Raw genomic sequence first — 6,330 nt, 5'->3', positions numbered from 1 at the left:
TAGAGGTACGAAGGCCAAGGTTACAGGTCGCAGGTATGGAAGCCGAAGCAAATTTGGGCTTCGATTTTCTTTTATTTATTTTTGAAATTTTAAATTTTTTAATAAAAAAGATATTAAAACAATTCTTTTTGGGGGGTCGTAGCCTCACCCCAACCCCACAAAGGGGTGCGTGGCTTTAAAGCCTACACGAGGTCGAGGGGTTGTGGTACCTCTACACCATAGTACCCTACGGTACCTCCGCAAAAGTACGAGGCCGATAGGGATAGGGTACCCTGTCGGTACCCTTTTGACTTTTATTTTTTTTTCAAATTATTTTCAAATTTTTTTTTTATAAAGTTTTTCAAAAATAATTTTTAAAAAATAAATAATGATTTTTTTAAAAATAAATAAAAAACCTGCAATTTAGTAATAATGATTTTTTTTAATGCATGAAATTTTTTTTTTTCTACCAAAAAATATTTTCCGTATCGTAATTATGCAAGTGAGGCTTCAAATTTGACTTTCACCAAGACATGGAGTATTTTATATCAAAATTCATCCGTTCAACCTTCTAGACTCAACCGTGATGTCCTTTTAGATTGAAAATGGACCAAACAAAGGCTCAATGTTGAATGTCTCCCAATTTCGAGAAGGGGCTTTGCAGATCTGGAAGCTCTGATACCATGTCAAAGTCATTGATGAACTCAATCTCCCAGGATCACCTGCAAAACCAAGATCAACTTTCTACACGAGAGCAACTGAGAGGATGAAATGCTGAAATATGGTGCAATAACAAAATTGATGATATTATCACACTCCAAAAGATACAATATGGATCAACGCTCCCTTGTACTGACTGAGCTGATATGAACTCATCTGAGTTAGTTTTGAATTAAGCTCATAAGGGAGAAGTGAGTGTTGATTATATAGCAAAATGTGGGCACATAATTCCAAGAGGAATAATAATTCTCAAATAACCAAATTAGATGGGAGTTGTGCCTACTTAGAAATGCCAAACATGTGGCAAACAAACTCAAGCAGGGACAAACAAATGGTTATGGGGAGGTGGCAACTGAGTTCAAAAGAGGGTGTGACATTCAACCACCCAAATATGGGTGTAAATGACACGTGTATGTAGGACTATGCCATATGTCCTCACATAAACCATCATAATATAACCCAAGTATGCTTAATAATGCGTAGAAAAAATAAATATTAAAAACCTACACTAACATTTTTTAGTAAAAACGTGGTTCTTTTGGCTAGTCGAGCTCATAACCAGCAGAGCCCCTACACCCACCTCGATTTTGTTCAAGAGCTTGGATTCTTTGTAATGCACAGGTATGGCCTCATAGAGACTTGATCTTTTGGTGATTTTTTTTCAATCTTTGCTATTTCTAAACTTTTATGGACATTTGTGGTCTTTTTACAGTGCTTAGGGTTTCTGGGCAAAATTTCAGACCTATTTTTACCATTTTTTTTAAAAATTGAAGGTTGTGAAGCTAGCTTTTCACAAAATCATGGGCCTTTTTTTTGCAGATTTGAGGGTTTTGCAGCCCGTTTTTACAAAAACATGGGCGTTATTTGTAGATTCAAGGGTCTCGCAGACTGTTTTTAGTAAAAACGTGTCTTTTTTTTTTTGCAGATTCGAGGGTTTATGGTATTACAGGCAATCAATTATTTCACATTTTGCAGAGCCAAATTCATAGATGGGTAAGAGGAGGAGTTTGAAATTGTGATTCTTAATTTTGGGTACAAAGCAATGTGCCCTCTGTATAGAAAATGGTTCCAATCAAAAACCCACTTTTCTTTTATTTGGTCTGATTTGATATGCAATATTCATTGTCTTCTAAATTTGATCATCTTTCTTCTGTTGTTTAAGAATACGATTTTTCTCAAAAGATGCGCTTCCCAGAAACGAACAAATTGGGCTCTATACAATGGGATTCACAAAAGAAGGCTTATTTTCATGTTTGATCTTAAAAAGAAGAGAAACACATGATCTCTCCCTTATAATGAAGAATACAATGTTTGGATCTTTGTTATTTGCAGTCTTCATGGCTACTGCATATTTTATGAATACTTTTTTTTTTAAACTCTGAATTTGTTAAAAAATTTGTTTGATAAAAAAATCTTTCTTTTTTTAAGAGTGTGCCTTTTGTCTTTATTTAAATTATTATTTTTCCACTAGAAGTTTCATATCAATTTTTTTTGTTTTGTAACTCATTGGTATCACACGCATGCGCCTAAAATAACTACTGATAGAGAAAATTTATTGGTACTATGAACTTAAGATGTGTTATCTTAAGATAAGATGTAAGTTATATTGATTTACATTTTGAGAAAATCTTTGGAAAAGTTCTCTCAAAAGCATTTAAAAATTATTTTTTTCACATTTTAATATGTTAAGATTTTATACAAGTTACAAAAAGGTCTATAAAATTTTGACATGTATTTGAAAATTATTTAAAATTTTGTACATTTTTATAATTAAAACATAGAAATATCAAAAAAAAAAAATATAACTTTCCAAATATAAAAGATGTCATATATACTCATTAAACCATTAATTTCATTATTGAACGGTCTATAAAAATTTCACATATATTTAAAAATCATTTAGAATTTTATATATTTCCATAATTAAAAACGAGAAACATGAAAAAAAAATCTAGTTTTTCAAATATAAAAGATGTCATATATACTTATTATAAATATGAAGAATTATATATATTTCTATTAATTAAAGCAAAAGTCAAATCTAGAATGGATATAGTAACTTAGGTTTTGGCCTGTTCTTTTTGTCTTTCTTCTAGCATACTTATATTTAAAAAATCTTATTAAAGTGGAAAGATGAAAAAATTAAACGCTTTGATATGCTAGTTAAACTACCATCTTTTAATGATTGTTAAGATTTGTGATTTCTTTTTTAATAAATAAAAAATGTCATACATTATGTGAATCTATTTTTTTTTAATTGATTTAAGTCTAGATCTAACAAGTCAATATTTAAATAATGACTAAGATATTATTGTCCAGAATAAAAATAAAAGACAAAAAAAAGTGTAGTATTTTTAACAAGAGATCATGAATATGATCTAAGGGTTGATAGTTATAGTTTACTCTTACATTTCTAGATTTACAATTTTTTTGTCATAGTTGAGAAATATTTTGGGAACTATAGAGTATATTGTACGTTATAAAAGTTTTGTTTTCATGTTTCATGAAGAGGTAATTGTGGCTTCTCAATTGCTCATCATTTAATTTTTATCAATCTTATTTTATACGGTGAAAATTGATGATAAAAACCTATTGTAAAACCATAAACATCCAACCACAAATAAAATCCTAGTTCTACAACCAAACATTCACCATACACCAATGAAGATACCTAAGATCATGAAAATTCACAAAATAAAGCAATATTACCATTCACATGTCAAGTAGGGTTTCAATGTCCATTGATCTTGTTTGATATATTTGCTCTCATATTTTATGTGTGCACAAGAGCTCAACAAAGAACAAATTGTGGTTGAAGATGCTTGATCGCAAGAAAGCTTGATTGCATAAGATTGATTGACTGATTAAGATTGATTGACTAATTAGGTGATTATGGTTGATAATGAAGGAAACATCCTCTTATATAGAAGACACTTTAGGAAATGGAGGGATAAGATTAAAAGGTGAAAATGATAAATGGTCAGCTAAGATTAAAGGGTAGGTAGAAGAAATAATAAAATGATGAAGGGGATAGGTAAGAAAAGAATTAAGAGACAAGTGACATGTGTCATAGAGGAAAAAATTAATGAATTAATTAGATAAATAAAGATTTATTTAATTAATAGAGGAAGTGAGATCAATTAAATAAATAAAATATTTATTTAATTTAGAAAAAGGACAATTTAAATAAATAAAAGTATTTATTTAAATTATAAAAAGCTTAGAAGAGGATTGATGAATCAATTAAATAAATAAAAATTTATTTAATTAATAGAAGACTTAAAATAAAATAATAAAATAAATAAAAATATTTATTTAATTAAAGAGGACAATTTTAGGTGTCTACACTTATTAATGGGTGTTTTGACATGACTCAACTTAGATGAGAATTAAAATGAACTTACATCTATCTTGAAAGGAATTAGATACCCAAAAAGAAAATGATTGCCCAAAGCTTCTTTTTCATTAGGTCTTAACTTGTATAATCTAGTTGTTTGTTGTTATATTTTGTTCACAACAATTGTGTAAATGATAGTAGATATAAATAATACTTGGAGATCTTATAATCTAGGAAGGGTTGGGTATGTTGTGAAATATAGACTAACAAACATAGTGTATTTTAAAACACATTATGTTTTGAAACACATTATGTTTTAAACACCCTATACTTTCCTTATAATATGTGGCAAGAGGTCACTCTTATTATAATAAGCTTCAAAATATAAAAAATAAATAGTCATTTTAGATTTAAATTAGGTGACCATAATTATAAACAAAAAGTAAACATTCTAGCAAAATAAATAGGTTTTCCTTATCTTATAGGCAAATTCAACCTCTTATCCTTAGAATATTTAAGACATGTAAAGAGAAGTGATTATTTTAATTTTATTATTCATTTTATTTTGGAAGATGAAACTTATATGTAGCATCCGTATTAAAAAGGTCTTTTGTTATAAAAATATCAAGACACACTTCTACTAACAATCTAGTCCTATTAGTTCATGGCAAAGATTAAGTAAGTTCTTTTCTATAAAAATCTCAAGAGACACTTTTATTGACAATCTAATCCTATTAGTTCATGTATAGGAAAAAGTTAGTTGTTTTAATCTAAATGTCCAAAGATACTAATAATATAAACATTTTTATTATTTTAATTTTAATTTTTAATAAAAATATAAATATTAATATGTTACATCCCACTTGTGCCATAATTGTTTATATGCTATAATTACACCATGTTATATGTGTGTCCTAGTAGTTCTATTTCATATTTGCGAGATGTTTAATCGTGCCCTAGACGTTTCATGTTTTAAATTGAATGAACGTGCCCTAGATGTTTATGCATAATTGAATGATGTTAATTGTGCTTAGAACAATAAATTGATGACTCATAATTGTTAAATTGATGTTTTGATAGTTAACATTATGACAATAAGAAGTTTTACTTTTGTTAATGATATTTTGAAAATGTCAGGATCATGACAAAATTTTTGACCTAATTGGTTGAACTGGCAAAGTGTGTGTAGGATTTTGTCGTCCTCCGAGAAGGGACGAGAAGTATCTTTAGGTCGGGAGGTAAGGAGAGGGAAAACTCATGCCATCTGGAAACCCTAACTGTAAGTGAGTCAGGTCGTCTCATGTTGACCATGTTATTTTCGTCAGCTTGTCACGTCAGGTAACCCTAATTGGTTTGTTTAGAGGTTTTAAGGTTTCATGACTCTAAGTCATTGGTTGGTTTCCAAGTTAGTTTGTTAATTTATTTATTATTATTATTCTTAATAATTAAATTAAAAATTCCATTGGTCATGTATATATATATGCGAATAAATGTATATATGAATATGCATATGTAGGTAATCAGTACCACGGTCAATACAACCATATACATACTCCCATGTACATGTATACATAAGATATATAAATTCATATATATATATATATATATATATATATATATATATATATATATATATATATATAATGCTTATGTTCTTTCAATATAATGTTCTTTTTTTTATTTTTATGCTTAAGCCAATTCTATTTTGACTATTTTAAATAAAAGCTAAGTTTGCGAAGGGGGAGACTTTCATATTTTAAATAGACTAACTTAAATAATGTTTGAGCCACTAAAGCTCATATTGGTAAGACAAATGTATCAATATACATATGAAATAATGGTTAAAACATAATATTAGTGGGCATAATATATGGTAATATGTGCATATGAACCTTTCAGGACATGTATTTTCATTTTCATTTTCATTTTAGAGGTTCATTAAAAAAGAAAAGAATATGAAGTGAACCTAAATGAAAAAGAAACCCAATGCTTCTAGAAGGTTCAATAGGAGCAGGCTTTTGGCATGACTACTCTACCTTTCCCGTCAAGGAATAAGGCATGGGGATGGAGTAAGGATATGGACGTGTTTGGTAGAGGAATTAGGGAAAAAAGGGAGGTTAATCCATATCGTGAGGCATTTAGCGATACATATTCTACTATCTTGAAGTTCATTTTTTTTCTGCAAACGAAAATACATAAGTTATACATTCGGGAGGCTCAGAGGGTTCCAGAGTCTAGGCGTTGTGTAGGAAGCCGTACCCAGACGTTTCTCTCCTCACTTTTCTAGGTTATGT

General features: G+C 29.2%; 1 long non-coding RNA gene across 1 annotated transcript; it reads left to right on the top strand.

Annotated features, from left to right (window-relative positions):
• The first annotated feature begins 1,030 nt into the window (after nt 1-1,030).
• Nucleotides 1,031-1,793, top strand: LOC131034109 (uncharacterized). The gene is made up of 2 exons (XR_009103743.2): nt 1,031-1,320; nt 1,625-1,793. It is a non-coding gene; the product is annotated as an uncharacterized LOC131034109 (long non-coding RNA).
• Nucleotides 1,794-6,330: the final 4,537 nt, after the last annotated feature.

This window comes from Cryptomeria japonica, chromosome 10, assembly GCF_030272615.1.
Source record: "Cryptomeria japonica chromosome 10, Sugi_1.0, whole genome shotgun sequence".
Classification (NCBI taxonomy): Eukaryota; Viridiplantae; Streptophyta; class Pinopsida; order Cupressales; family Cupressaceae; genus Cryptomeria; species Cryptomeria japonica.
This window is presented reverse-complemented; position numbering and strand designations above follow the sequence as displayed.